General features: G+C 38.2%; 1 protein-coding gene across 19 annotated transcripts in view; it reads left to right on the forward strand.

Moving 5' to 3' along the window:
- The window catches only part of DDAH1 (dimethylarginine dimethylaminohydrolase 1), a 266,616-nt gene that overhangs the window by 96,186 nt on the left and 154,366 nt on the right, over window positions 1-16,064 (forward strand). For 18 of the 19 annotated variants that reach the window (XM_063653377.1, XM_063653399.1, XM_063653345.1 and 15 more), the window contains one exon: window positions 663-762. The exons of the other annotated variant lie outside the window; for it this stretch is intronic. The gene's annotated coding sequence lies outside the window, so the exon portion shown is untranslated. The remainder of the gene's footprint in view (window positions 1-662; window positions 763-16,064) is intronic. 19 annotated transcript variants of the gene reach the window in all.

The following is a 16,064-nucleotide window of genomic DNA, read 5'->3' on the forward strand; positions in this document are numbered from 1 at the left end:
ACAGCTGGGTGCAAGTTGACTACTGTTTATAAGTAGTGACATGACAAAAATACATTTCATAGCTGTATGTCTTTATTAATTTGCATTTTCAAATACAGTCAGCATCTTCATATTAGCAAAGTCAACCGTATTTGATTCACAATGCTGAAATTTTGAGGATCTAAAGACGTGCTAATGAATATACACTGAACATGTTGCCTGAGTTTTAATACTTTTTCACCAGTCATCAGAATATAATTGCAGTTTATGTCTAACCTCATCAGAAACATCACCTTTCAGTCTCTAGGACTCTAGCTCTCTAACTTTGTTTCTGCAGATCCTATTAGCAAAAAAATGATTAAGGACAGCTTCAGTTTTCCCAGTTTTGACATTAAGGGTATTTGATGCCACAGTAGTATACTGTGCAACTGTAAAAAAGAATAGGGAAGCTCTTTATGTGTCTATATGGAAAGATCTGTATTAAGAAATGAATGTTCATGTCTCCCTCAAAATTCATGTGTTTAAGTCCTAACCCTCAATATGATGATGATATTCGGAGATGAGGCCTTTGGGATGTAATTGGGGTTAGATGAGGTTATGAGGGTGGGACTCTCATGATGTGATTAGTGCCTTTATAAGAATAGATGCCAGAAAGCTTGCTGGTTCTCTATCTGCCATGTTAGGACACAGCGAGAAGAAAGCCATCTGAAAACCAGGAAGAGAGCCCTCACCAGAATCTGACCATGCTGGTGCCCTGATCTTGGACTTTCAGCCTCCAGAACTGTAAGAAAATTAATTTCCATTGTTTAAGCCACCCAATCTATAGTATTTTGTTATGGATGTCTGAGCTGACTAATACAATCTCCAATATTTATTATTATTATTATTGTTATTATTATTATTATTATTATTTTGAGACAGAGTCTTGTTCTGTCACCCAGGCTGGAGTCCTGTGGTGCAATCTCAGCTCACTGCAACCTCTGCTTCCGGGTTCAAGTGATTTGCCTGCCTCAGCCTCCTGAGTAGCTGGGATTACAGGTGTGCACCACCACACCTGACTAATTTGTTGTATTTTTAGTAGAGACGGGGTTTCACCATGTTGGTCAGGCTGGTCTCAAACTCCTGACCTCCAGTGATCTGCTTGCCTCAGCTTCCCAAAGTGCTGGGATCATAGGTGTAAGCCACCACATCTAGCCTCCAAGATTTATTTTTAAGTGGAGGAGAAAAGAGTGCCAATGTGTACTGCAATGGGAGTAAAAAAAAGAAGAGAAAATATACTTGTACTGGCTTGCATATATATTTTTTAAATCTTGGGAAGTGTAAATGAGAAACTGAAAATGTTGGTTACCTGTTTTGTGAGGATAGGCAGATAGAGAATAGGGGAGGAAAGGAGACATTGCTGTATATCTTTTTATACTTTTTGATGCTTGAACTATGTGAATGTGCTACCAGTTCAAGGAATTAAATAAATAAAATTTACTTTTTTAAAGTAATAAAACAAAAACATTTAATAACAAAAACATTTCATTTGGAAAAATAAGATTATATTCAAAGAAGAAAAATACTGATTATGTTGAAAGAAGATGGCTGACTAGCAGAATAACTAAAGCAGAAGTTTACATTTGATGCAGGCACAATTTGAACAAGATGAAAGAATAGGAGCAGATGTATTAAACAGCTTTCCCAGTCAGATCTTTAATAACTCCCATGATAGTGTAGGCAGTTCTTATTGTTACTGCCCTTTTCTTGGATCTGCATTGGCTACTGCCAGCAGAGCTGGAAGTGCCCACATGACGTGTATTCAATTGAAAGGTGACAACCACAAGTTCTCAAGTACTCTCAATAATGCTCAGATAGTGCCTGAGAGTAACACCTTCTCCTTCAACTTCCCTTGGTTGGAGGTCCTAAGTACAAGGAGAGCAACTACTGAGAAAAGGATCCAGTCATCCATTTGAAGAAGGTTACTGTCTCTTCCAAGTACACAAATGTAACTTTTCTCACAACCTACTTTGGCCAATTAAACATCCAATTGTTTTATGGACACTATATCATACTGCCCCAGAGCATTGTCCTTATGTAGTTCTGATGTTTTTATTTCTGTTTAATATCTATCAAAGAATTCTTCTCTATTAGTTTCAGGGTAAAATCCAAAATTCAAAATATGATATTCAAAGACTCTGGTCATCAGGCTTCAGCCTATCTCTCTACCCATATCTGCTCATTTTGAGCTGTTTTGCCATGACCCCAAAGTGTTTTTCTTACTCTACCTCCATGCCTTTTTAAATGCCATTTTCATTGCCTGGACTACCCTTCTATTTCTTCCTTTTGATGATGCTTTTCCAAATTAAAGTGAGTGTTCTTTTTCTAATATCACCCTGTATTTATTGCACACCATTGAGATTCTCTATGTGCTTGTCCTTTCTATCAGACTTGAGAAGTTCAGGGGCCATAGCATATTCATTTTGCATCTCCAATGCTGGCATCCAGTAAGCATTTGATGGTTGAATGAATGAATAAATGTGTAGTCTAGCTGAAGTTTTAAAGACAGAACATTGTAGTACCATATAATAAAATCCTAACCAAGGCTTAGGAAAAGTGCCTTGCAGGAGGATTCTAACTCTGCATTTTGAGAGTGTAATTCAGCCTCAGATTGATTTGTAAGAGCTGAATTCTGTCAGGACAATTCTCCCTGAGCCTTTTGATTTTTTGGAAGGCTTTCAATTTTGCAGATTTGTGTGTGTGTGGTTTGAAAACTCTGGTGAGCATTCCCATACTAAGGTAGCTCTTTGATGATCTCCTCTGTTTAAGAGCATTTTACTTCTCATATTCTAAAGCATAGATGACAGCTTGCAATCCAGTGGATTTTCATCCTTATCTCCTGAAAACCACATTCCTTAGGCATTGTGGTACTAAGTTCCATATCTATGAAAATCACCCTACAGAAGTGAGTCTTCAGCTCAAACCTCAGATCCACATTTGCTTGCAAGAGAGCAAGAGTGACAGCAGGACAAACTCAACTACTTTGTAGTTAGATGTCTTTCTCATGTGTCTTTCTCAAAGATTTTCTTTTAAAGTGTGAAATTTCCAGAAAAATCTAACAGTTTCTAGCCAAAATAGTTCACTTCCCAAGTTAAAGGGGTTGATTTTGGTGGGCTTCAGTTGTGTCAATAGGCCACTAATGAGGCAGACTTCAGAGATAAGCCCATCTTTTGTTAATTCAGTTCACTCTGAACAAAACAGACAAAATAAATGCTTGAACCCCACCTATTTAGACATGCTTGCATAAACATGGCTTCATAATGGTTTGCTTTCAGAGTCCATTGACTTTAATCGTCCTACAGATGCTGTTTAAATGCATCCATTGATATATTTAATGTGTTAGTGCTCATTTTCTATAGTAATGAGCATAGTCACAAGCCTGAGTTCAGTATACATTTGAGCAAAATCCTGGCACTAATCGCAATATAAATAGCACATTTGATCTTACTGACATGTGGCTGAAGGCAAAACGTAAATCCAACAAAATTTGCAGGACTTTAGTTCTGATGCCATTTCTTGTAAAGTTTGGGGATAAAAATGATAGGAATCCTGGAATATTTTTCCCATGCTAGGATTTTAGTTATTCTGCAGTTACCAAATCTGCAAAATTTCTGGATTTGTCCTCCTCCAGGAAACACTGTCTTAATTAAATAATTAATTAAGCTTATTTAAAAGCCAGTGGTTCTCCTGTGGTTTGCTTCTATAATTGCCTCTTTACTCATTAAAAAAAAACTACCTAAGCTAACTCTTTTATTTGTTCTTAATATGATGCTTTACCTAGTTCATGCAATTGTTTATCATATGGCTTATGTGTCTCTCTGTGTTGTCATTGTCATTATCAGTAGAAAATTGTTAGGTCCCAGAAGGCAGGACCTGAGTATCCTTATTTTCTGTGGCACCCACACAGCATTATATGATATTAAACAGGTAATAATTATTTGAGTGTGATGAAGACGGGACTCTATAGCATGCTGACGTAATGTGAGTTTAACATCAAAAAATAAAGTTACTGAAGCTCTGGTATGCTATTCATAGCACACAGTAACCTGTATCAGTTACTAAGAAGGGTTTAGTATTATGTGAAAGCAGTTGATGAAATGTTCAAAATAGCCAACTTCCAATGACTCAGAGTACATGTGTCCCTTAAATTGCTCACCTGCTTTTGCTCTAGAGCTGTTTCAGCCTTTATGTTTCCAGAAAGAGGCTGAAAAGTCATACAGAAGGTCAAATCAGCCAACTTCTATGTTTTGGTGGTTCTGGTGATAGGGTTACTGAGAGAGATGGTGATAATGATTGTTAAACCATTGTTTTTAGGGATTAATGTGGAATTTACATTTACAGTTTGCATCATTAAATCGACATGCATTATCAAATGCACTGTTTGTAGAACTGTGGAGAAATTCCTTTTTCTATCAAAAGCTCTACATGGTTAGTCTGACTGTAGATCTTGTATCCACATGCTAGTCTTGATGGACTAGCAGAGCTCAGAGGACCAAGCCTTAAACACAGAGCACAGTTTCCTAGAAGTAAAGAATTTAACCTTTGTTCTAGTCCTTCCATCAGCCTCATCAGCAGGAAAACTGTCAAGGTTGATTTCAAATCAATCATCCTTGGCAGCATTTTTCCCCCTAAAACCGCTTATCTGTCACTTTATGGAAATTGCCACTTGCCCTCAGTGGTATGCAATATGAGCTCAGACATTACACATAATTCATTATACCACAAAGTTGAAAAAATATATATAATACATATAAATATATTATATATTAAACATAAATAAATAGGTAGATAAATAAAATTTATCCTGAACCAGCTATCTATCAATAAACTCAGCAGTTTTACAGTTAAGTTCTGAAACCACAGCCTTCTGGTCACTTGCCACTAGTATTCTTCCAAGAGAGATTAAGAAATGTTTGGCCTAGAGGCAACCTTTAAAATGTACTGAGAAGTGCATTTTTGCCAGCTCTATTAATATTACTTCTACCTAGATGACCCACATATTTCTTGATATTCTTTAAATGTTTGCAAACTGGGTTTATAACATTTCCTCCTCCTTCAAAACAACCCCAGCCCCTTAGGCACTGTGTCTTTAAGACATAGCATTAGAGGATTTTCACTCCTGGAGTGTGTATCTACTATCAAATATGATCATATGTTCTATTCTGAATTGAAATTAGCTTTATGACTTCTATAATCAGAGCGAGTGTTGGGCTTAATGAGTTGAGACTAGATAACAGAAGATGCATCTTTCACAGGCTGTAGCACTGAGTCCCCACTTTTCTCATACAGGTCCACGATCCATGGTCTGCAATTCAGAAATCCAAAGGGCTCTGAAAAGCAAAAGTTTTAGTAACAAAATTTGGTGGCCAAAATTGATGTGAAGCTTTATAGTCCCCATTCATCTCACTTAATGGAAATATTAGTACATTTGATTATGGGTTGCTGCCCAGGACCCACTGGGGGTGTTACATAAACAGATATACTCACCACATTATCTTCCTAAAATCCAAAAAATGTCACATCTAGCATCAAATATTTTGGGTAAGAAATCGTTAACTGTACCTTTCCTTAAAATGCTAAAGATTTTTTACTGGGGAGAGCGAGCCAATCAGGTTTTGAAGTTTACGAAAGGCAAATCTGTAGATGAGGGTCTTGATGAGGGCAGAAGTTTAGGGTAGGTCCTAAGACTTTACAATGTAACATCCTCTCTGGTTCTTTTCTGTGTTCCTAGTTTTGTACAGATTTATTTTTGAGTGTTGGTCAAAATAAGGGGACAAAATAAGGGGAATGTTATTTTTTAAGAGAATTCTTTTTTTTCTTTTTTTTTGAGACAGTCTTGCTCTATTGCTCAGGCTGGAATGCAGTGGTACGATCTTGGCTCACTGTAATCTCTGCCTCCCAGGTTCAAGCGGTTTTCCTGCCTAAGCCTTCCGAGTAGCTGGGACTATAGGCATGTGCTACCATGCCCAGTTTTTTAGTAGAGACGGGGTTTGACCATGTTGGCCAGGCTGGCCTCGAACTCCTGACCTCAGGTGATCTGCCTGCCTCGGCCTCCCAAAGTGTTGGGATTACAGGCGTGAGCCACCATGCCTGGCCAAAAATTCATTTTTATTGTTGTCCCCTTCTTCCTTTTCTTTGAAAGTCCTCATCCTAAGAAATTTATATATTTTACATTAAATCATTTCCTATTGATTTTTGTTGTGATTTTCAAAGGTGGATTCCCACAGATAAAATCTTAGCTATTGCCCAAGACATAGTAAAGCGTCACATGTATGAATTTTTATAATTGGAAGAAAATTCTGCCTTTGTGAGTGCACGTGTCCATCCACATTTCATCCCTCCATCCCTCAAAACCCTAGTGAGGGGCATTAAAGAATGGTTGATGTATATGCAATGTCTGTTAAGCATGCACTATGTATTTCATCCTCATTTATTGGGTCTGGGATTGAAGTTTTTAGCCAGCCATGGACCTAACCTACTTTTTGAAACAAAATTCACTGTTTTGTTACAGGCAAAATTCTGGTGTGGTGTGAATGCTGTGGCTCAGTCCGAATATGTTTTTTTCTGTAATTTTATCATTATTACATGATTGCAATACCAGTTTTGTTTTTTAATTGGAAAGCAACATTTTCTACTGTTGAAAGACATTTTTTGACAAATTGATCCTTCCTAGTATTGAGTACTAAGTCGAGGACTGCATCTTCTTGTTTTTTACATTATAGAGAATAAAATACTATTGATTTGAAAAATACATATCACTTGGTATCTCTGTCTTGGTTGCAGTGGTGATACGGAATTGGTTTCATTAACTCCTACATGGTTGGTAATCACTGATCAAGAAAGTGGGAAAACAAAACTTTAAAACCTCAATCCTCAGTAGGAAATAGGTTACATTAGGTCAATTTATAGGTAATCTATTCATGTGCTAACGGGGTTGGAAAGAACCTTACGGAGCATATTACCTGATAAACTTGAGTGGAGTGGGTTTGGGAGAACAAACTAACAGGATTATTGTGTCTCCTAGTTGGTACATGGGAGAAACTGATGTACCCCCTTCAGAACCTTAACTGTTAGTAACAGTGGCAGTAACAACACAAACCAGTGAGCAGAGATACAGCTCTTAGGCCAAGCTGGCCAGACTGTATGGCTGCAGGAAGTCACTGACCAGTGACAGTGCTCAGCCAGACCAAGATGAGGAGAGAAGACTCAATAAGCTTTCTGGAGGCTAAGGTGTTCCTGTGGTGGGAAAGTGTGCCCCCAGCCTTCATGGATGAGTTATAGGTCTTAAAGTTAGTCTCCTCTTGCTGGGATTTCACACTCATTAAATAACCTGATAATAACCTGGTTTTCCATGTAACTGCCTCTAGGAAGAAAAGTACTGTTCATGATAACATAGGTATTTCAGTCTGCATGGTAAAAGTTCTATATCTTACTACAAAATAAAATACTAGCTGGTTTATAATGTGTAAAAAAGATTTTTGAGAAATCATTGGGGAAGAAATCATATTAAGTGATATCATCCATATGGGTAGTTGTTCTCATAACATCTTGTATGTAACTGTAACACTTATAATGTATTAATAATTTGTTTTCAATCTTTTAATTTGGACTAGACATAACTCTTTCAGAGAGAAATTGTCTTTAGGCTGGGTAGGTGGCTCACATCTGTAGTCCCAACACTGTGGGAGGCTGAGGCAGGCAGATCACCTGAGGCCAGGAGTTCGAGACCAGCCTGGTCAACATGGTGAAATCCCATCTGTACTAAAAATACAAAAAGTAGCTGGGTGTGGTGGCACACACCTGTCATCTCAGCTACTTGGGAGGCTGGAGCAGGAGAATCACTTCAACCTGGGAGGTGGAGGCTGCAGTGAGCTGAGATTGCACCACTGCCCTCCAGCCTGGGCAATAAAGCAAGACTCCATCTCAAAAAAAAAACCACCAAAAACCCAAAGAAATGATTTTTATTATTTTATAAAGTATATGCTTCTTAAAGAAAAATTGGAAAATACATAAAATTTTAAAGAAAACAAAAATCACCTATAATCCCATTTCTTAAAGATAACAAAAGTTACTATTATATTTTATTCAGCATTTTCTCCTATATATGTCATTAAAGTAAAACTGTTATCATATTAAAACATTATTTTCAAAACCATTATTTTTAATGACTACAGAATATCCCACAGGTATGGATATACCTTGATTTATTTAACTACTCTTTTATTATAGGGCTTTCCAATTGTTTCTGATTTTAAATTTTAATTTAATTAATTAATTAATTTATTTATTTATTTATTTTGAGACAGAGTCTTGCTCTATCACCCAGGTTGGAGTGCTGTGGCACGATCTTGGGTCACCATAACCTCCATCACCCCAGTTCAAGTGATTCTCGTGCCTTAGTCCCCTGAGGAGCTGGGATTACAAGTGCTCGCCACCACACCCGGCTACTTTTTGTATTTTTAGTAGAGATGGGGTTTCACCACGTTCGTCAGTCTGCTCTCAGCCTCCTGTCCTCAGGTGATCTGCCAGCTTCGGCCTTCCAAAGTGCTGGGATTATAGGTGTGAGCCACCGCACCTGCCTGTTCCTGATTTTTAAAATGATGAATAGAGAAACCATTTCTTAATCAGAGCGTTAGCCACAGTATCTAGCACACTTAGTCACTTAATATAAAAGTATTGAATTGAAAAGTTATTTTCATCTGAGATCCTATCCTGAATAGGTTTATTAGGTTTTATTAGAAGCTTAAGAGGAATCTGACAAAATGAACTCCAGAGCACATATATTTTGGTGTGGAAGGGAGAAGTTTAAGCCTGTGCTCAGAGAGGCAACCCAGGGATAGGGAACTGCTAACAGTGTGTGGGGTGGAGCAGGGGCATATAGAAGAATTTCTAAGGTGAATGTTGACTCTGTCACAGTTTTACCTACTGACAGAAGTGTTGAACCATCCACAGTGGGTTACTTCTCCCGCTCTTCTGAAGAAGGAGCTGTTTTGTCACTTGTTCTGTTTCTCTTTTAATTGCTCATAGTTGTTCCTATGAGAGCAGATATGTGCTCTTTGAATTTAATGGAACGTCTGCTTCAGAAAAACGTGACAAGGAAATATTATCTTCTTAGATTTCAGTATGTGTAAGATGGGCATAGTCGTTTATAAAAATTCCCAAATCAGAATTTTGTGACCTCTTCTAGAACATGTGATTAGCCTGGCCCAACTTGACTCTCTCCCAAGCAAGGCCAAACAGATGGAAGCTGGAAGCACCATTTTTACCCTAAAGGCATCAAGACAAGGCCCAGCAAACTGAACTAGCAATATCTAATTGTCTGGTGTTCTGATGATGCTCACATTGACCCCACATCCAGAGTGCCTGTTACCATAACATCTGGAACTGTTATAACACTGCCTGTTTTGATATGTGGCCAAAATCACTCTACTTTCAGACTGTGTGAACACTGTTGTAATACTCAATAAGCAATTAGTGGTGCAAACCCCGATTGTGGTAATATTAGTGCCTAATTTGTTTAATTTAATTAAGCATTTAATTTCCTTCTGGTGTCTTTATAAAAGAAAAACAGAAGGGAGGAAAAATAATATCAGATTATTAACTACTTTAAGCTTTTCACCTGCTACCTCTTGGGCTATAGCAAATCATTAATCTTTTAAAAGCAAAATGCAAAATAAAGCAAAATAAAAATTAAATGTAAACTTTCAAAAGGCAATAAAAATATAATTTCTTTTAAAGCATGTATTAGTTTCATCATATTTCTAGAATATTGTAAAGTAATATACAATTATATAGAATACAGCATTATACAGTAATGTAATATGCTTTAGACTATCCCCCATAATATTAACCACCCATTCTTTATTAATTGATATTCATTAGTCTTGTCTGACAAGGCCAAACCTATTCCCTGATCTCCAACTTACCCGTCAATGACCACTTCTGATGAGCATCTGAACACTATTGCAATAAGGCAGACAATATTATAAAATTCAAGAAACATTAAGTCACAATAGGAAGGATACAACTGAAAGGATAATGATATGGTTTGGTTGTTTCCCCACCCGAATATCATCTTGAATTGTAGTTCCCATAATCCCCGAGAAGAACCCAATGGGAAGTTATTGAATTATGGGGGTGGGTTTTTCCCATTCTGTTAGTGAATAAGTCTCATGAGATCTGATGGTTTCATAAATGGGAGTTCCCCTGCACAAGCTCTCTTGCCTGCCATCATGTAAGATATAACTTTGCTCCTCCTTCACCTTCCGCCATGATTGTGAGGCCTCCTCAGCCATGTGGAACTGTGAGTCTATTAAACTTCTTTCCTGTATAAACTACCCTGTCTCAGGTATATCTTCATTAGCAACGTGAGAGCAGACTAATAGAGATAATTCCTAAAATTAATTAAGATGTCAGAAAGCGTTCTTGGTAAAAAGCAAGGTAGAGTGGAAACTTCTCTTTTCTTTTTAAAGATATATCCTATGATATGGTCTTTAGTGGAAACCCATGTTTTCTATAAAAGTGAAACTGATTTTTCTATATAATATTCTTGCCCATTTCTCTCCAAAATGGTTTATCTGTCAGCATTCTCACAGAAGAAAAATTTGCTTTCCAAGGCAATTTCCTTTCCCTTTTTTCCCTATATTTTTGAAAAATCCTTTCTTTAAAGGCTTTTCTAATTTTTTTTTAGAAAGAAAGTTGGAGAAACTGAGATTAGGAGATTTTGAGTTGGCAGATGGCATAGATCATTAATTTTTTGCAATTATGGTTAATATATTAAAATAACAAATACTGGATAGATAATAGAAGCCCATATACTAGGGAATAAAAGCATAAAATTTCCTGTACAATAAATTATAGACAATCTGTACAGCATTTTTTTATTGATGCATATGCTAATTTGATGGTTGAGATGTTTAAATAAATAAATTCCTTGAAAAATTTGGTAAGTAGCTACATATGTGACCTGTATGAACACAAATTACCATTTTCTTCTAGCTTTCACATCAAAATTTCACATCATAATATACTATATATATTTCTATATATAGTAGAGATAGTATATACATATACTATCTCTGCTATATATAGTATAGCAGCAGAGATAGTAGTGTGAGTCATATATCATCTCTAAAGAGCAGGATAATCTTGGCGTGAGTTAATCTTGATTTACATTTTAACTCCACTCTATAATAACCACCAGGATGTGTTATATTTTCGGTAGATAATGTTTTCTTCGGGTGGTTTTCAATGCTGACTTCTCTGAATCTGCATGGTTCTCACGTAAGATGTCATGAGGTTGTAGGGGACACTCTTCTAGTTGTAAAGGCTGTAGAAAAGGCCTGAGGGCGGATGCATATTATTGACAGGCCCCCCGTCACTGGGGACGCACGTATTTGTGGAGCCCTTACCTGTGTCAGGGCTCTCAGCCAGGAGCTGACCCTCAGCTTTAAAACAAGGTTAACAATATCACTGATATTCCAGCTGTAGCACATAGATTTTTCTCTTCCTTCCTCCAACATGTTAAATTCCCTCCCACCTTGTGTCTTTGCTCATATGCTCGGCTCAGTTTGGTAATTTCTCTCCACTCCTAATTAATACCTACTCATCTTTCAATTCGCAGCTCAGAAGTGACCTCTCCAGGGAAGTCTTCCTTTATTCACCCAGACATATGGGATTTACATTATTATACACGCTCATGGTACCCAGTCCTTTTCCTTTATAGCACTTAGTTTGTGAGTATTTAGTGATGGTTTGATTCATAGCTGTCTCTCTGCTAGACAGTATTAGCACCTACTACTAGTCAGTGACTAGTGCTAGTTGTGTAAATAAATCTGCATTATGGACCCTGTTTTTAATTCAGAAAAAAGTTAGCAAAACTTCAGAAAATGAAAGAAATTTTTCTGAAAATATTATCGAAATACTATCTTGGAAGAATAACAGAACTTGATACTAAGAGTGTGACTGGTTAATGATACACACTCCTTCCGTCGAGAGAAAGTGTCTGTTCCCCTTCCTTTGATGGGCAGGCCCGTGACTGCTTTGACCAGTACAGGATAGCAGAAATCATGCCATGCTAGCTATGTGCATAGCCCCTAAAGAGCATGGCAGCTTCCACTTCTCACCTGCAGGAAGCCAACCACTAAGAAATGAGACTATTCTGGGACCACCATCCTGTGAGAATCCTGAGCCACATGAAGCAGCTCTGGAAGAAGGGACCTATGTGGAGGGGGTGAGCTGGGGGTCAGGCTGAACAACACTGAGGCACCAGAGATGTGAGTGACAAAGTCAGCTGGAAAGTGGTTCCCAGCTTCAGCTGCCCCAATGGACTCCATGTGGATCAGAGACACAAGCCTTTCCCCAATTCCTAATCCACAAATCATTGTCCAAACAAAATGACTGTTTTAAGCCACTAGGTTTCAGGGTAGTTTTTTGTGCATCAACAATAACTGAAACAAAGAGTAAGAAAAGTAAATGCATGAGAAGAAGGAGCTGAGGAAAGATAATTCAGAGGAGAAAGTAGGTGAAGGGCAAAATAAAGAAGCGTGTAACAACTATCTTGAGGATGGACATGGTGGCTCACACCTGTAATCCCAGCACTTTGGGAGGTTGAGGCAGACAGATCACTTGAGTTCACAAGTTTGAGACCAGCCTGGGCAATATGGCGAAACCTTGTCTCTATAAAAACACAAAAACAAAACCAAAAATTACCCGGGTGTGGTGGCGTGCACCTCTAGTCCCAGCTACTCAGGAGACTAAGGTGGAAGAATCGCTTGAGCCCGGGAGGTGGAGGTTGCAGTGAGCGGAGATTGTGCCATTGCACTCCAGCCTGGGTTACAGAGTGAGACCATGTCTCAAAAAAACCAAAACCAAAAACAAACAAACAAAACCCAACCACCTCAGAGGTAAGAGTTCAGGTAATAGGGACAGTGAGGCTTTCTCCATAAAACCACTAGAAGTTTGGAACCTTTACCCCCACCCCACCCCAACCATTTTTGCATGATGCAGGTCCCGATGTATGGAACCCCTCTATAATTTTATAATGGTGCTGGCAAGAAAAAGAAAGTGTGGGGAAATAATCTGACAGTGTTTACATGATCTATGTTTCTAAGAGTTATGCCTATACATTGTGAAACATATTGAATTAAGTAACCTGAATTATTTAAAATGTAAGAAATTCTTACCAAAATTTAATATAAGAAGGTTCCCATTCAGCAGGGGAAGTTGGGCAACAATTTTATTGTAATGGAATTTGACCCTAGAATGGGTAAATGAAGCTTTCCCCAACCAATAATGGAATAGGAAAGAGGAAAGGGAGTAACCTTTGTTGAAAGTCAACTATTGCTATGCTTTGCATATTTTCTTCTTTTTCCCTCCTCCTCCCCCTTCTCCTCCTCCATCATCATGGAAGTGGCTAATATTTGTTGAGCACTTGCTATATCTACATGCTGCAAAGCTTTACATGGATCATCTCATTAATCTTCATTACATCATAATATATGTGTAATCTTTGTTTTACAAATGAAAAAAACTGAAGCTCTGTATGTGAAGGTAATTGACCAGGATTGTACAGATAGTAAGTAGTGGAGCCAGCATTTGAGCAAAGGGTTCCTTTGAACAAAGGGCTCCCTCAGCAGAAGGGAGAGGAACATATTTCATATGTTAAGTTAATTCAATTTAGTCCTCATAATAACTATGTAAGATTGATATTACTATCCTCATTTTTCAAATGAGGGTCTTAGGCTCAGAAAGGTCAAGCAAGTTGTACAAGATCACACAGCTGTGACAAAGCCAGGGTTCAAACCCTGACCATGAACTCTCCATTCTCCCATAGCAATTTATAAGCATTGGGAGCAACAGAATCATAGATTCTTAAAGCTGGAAGGGGCCTAGTATAATTTTCTTATTTTATAGGAACTGAAACCCATTCTTATGAAAGTGGGCTGATGAGAGTGGGGAGAAAGGAATGCCATCTATTGCTTTAATTCAGCCATTCCCTACACACCTGAATTGAGGATCCAGTAATAACAAGATGTGCCTGTCTGCCAAGAGCTCCTTGGATTAGCAAGTAAAACGGTGCTTTGTCATAGGAGTCAAAACAGGGATACAGATGCATCTCATCCAACCTGGGGACCCAGGGAAGTCTTCTTGAATGGAGTGATGCCTTCAATGAGTCTAAAGAGGATTAGGAATTACCCAAGCAGAGATGGGGCCACACACATTCCAGGAAATCGGAAACCATGCACAGAAGCCCAAGTAAGAGAGAACAGGGATGAGATCAGAATGAGGATGGCAAGTAGGCAGAGGCCACATCATGGGGGTGGGGTGTTGGGTGGGCCATGGTAAAACATGTGGACTTCATTCTGAGGATACTGGGAAGCTACTGGAGGATTTAGACAAGAGAGTGGCAGTTAGATTTGCAGTTCAGAAAGACCACCTTGGATAAGATGGCTGTTGCAGCAATCCAGGAAACCAATAATTATTTTCTGGACTAAGTGGTAGCAGAGTGGATGAAGAGACATGGGTGGAATTGAATCATTTTAAGGGGATTGATTGGTCAAAACATGGTGATTGATTAAATGTGGAGGTAAAGGAGAACGTGAGGCAAAGGATAACACTCAGATTACTGGCTTAAGCATCTACCAGTATGAATGGAATAGGGATTGGAAGGAGCAATCCTGGGCAGGATATGATGAGCTGTGCTTTGGGATGTCAACTTTGGAGCGCCTGTCGAGCAGCCAAATAGGGATGTCTTTTAGGCAGTTCTGAAGCTGGGCAGGAAAAGTCCAGAAATGAAAGTTTGAGCCATGTTGGCACTGGGGTGTATTTGAAGTCATGGGCCTAGATTCGCTCATCCAAAGCAGGAAGCATGTAAAGTTGGAAGAAAAGAGATGGAGGCTAGAGAACTCTGGGAAATACCAACATTTAAAGGAAAGAATGAGGAAAAGCAGTGGAGTAGAAGCAGAGGGAGAGAGACAGACTGGCAGAAGAAAAGAAGTCATGAGAGAGAAGCATCACTGAAGCAAAGGATTCTTTGGACATGTGTATACCAATTCTATGTTAAAACCATTGTGCATTAATACCACAAAAGCAAATACAGTGATTCCCTGGCATTGCGAAACTGGCATTTCTCTGTGCTTCATAAGAAATTGAAGCAACTTCATTTCACAAGGAAATGAAGGGGGTTATCAGAGCCCTGTGCATGTGCATGTGTGTGTGTACACATACATATACATATATAACAATTTTAATTGTAGAGAAATGTTTTTCTTTTCTTCTACATTTAGATTTCCTAGAATTTGAAAGGTCTTTCCCCTCAAACTATTTCTTCCCCATAAATATATATTGAATATCAAATGGTCATAAACATACTTCTGCAAAAATAATGTTGCAAAAATCTCTGAAAACTGAAAAAATAGCTAATATAAAAGTTTGGGGAACTACCATTTGACCCAGCAATCTCCTTCTACCCAAAGGAAAAGAAATCGTTCTACCAAAGAGACACTGTCACTCGTATATTTATCACAGCACTATTCACAAGAGCAAAGTAATGGAATCAACCTAGGTGCCCATCAGTGATGTACTGGATAAAGAAAATGTGGTACATATACACTATGGAATATTACACAGCCATAAAAATAATGAAATCATTTCCTTTGCAACAACATGGATGCAGCTGGAGGTCATTATCCTAAGTGAATTAAAGCAGAAACAGAAAATCAAATACTGCAATACTGTTCTCACTTAAAATTGAGAGCTAAACAATGAATACATATGGACATAAAGATGAAAACAACAGAAACTGCGGACTCCAAAAAGAGGCAGGAGGGGAGGCAGGAAGGGCTGAAAAACTTGCTATTGGGTACTGTGTTCATTATTTGGATGATGAGTTCAATAGAAGCCCAAACCTCAGCATTATGCAACATATCCATGTCACAAACCTGCACATGTACCCACTGAATCTAAAAAAAAAGTTTGGAGCAACACTTAACCTCTCTCTGCTTATTACCATAATACATCACAAACTTGTTAAAACTCAACATATT

This window comes from Pongo pygmaeus, chromosome 1 (genome assembly GCF_028885625.2).
Source record: "Pongo pygmaeus isolate AG05252 chromosome 1, NHGRI_mPonPyg2-v2.0_pri, whole genome shotgun sequence".
NCBI lineage: Eukaryota > Metazoa > Chordata > Mammalia > Primates > Hominidae > Pongo > Pongo pygmaeus.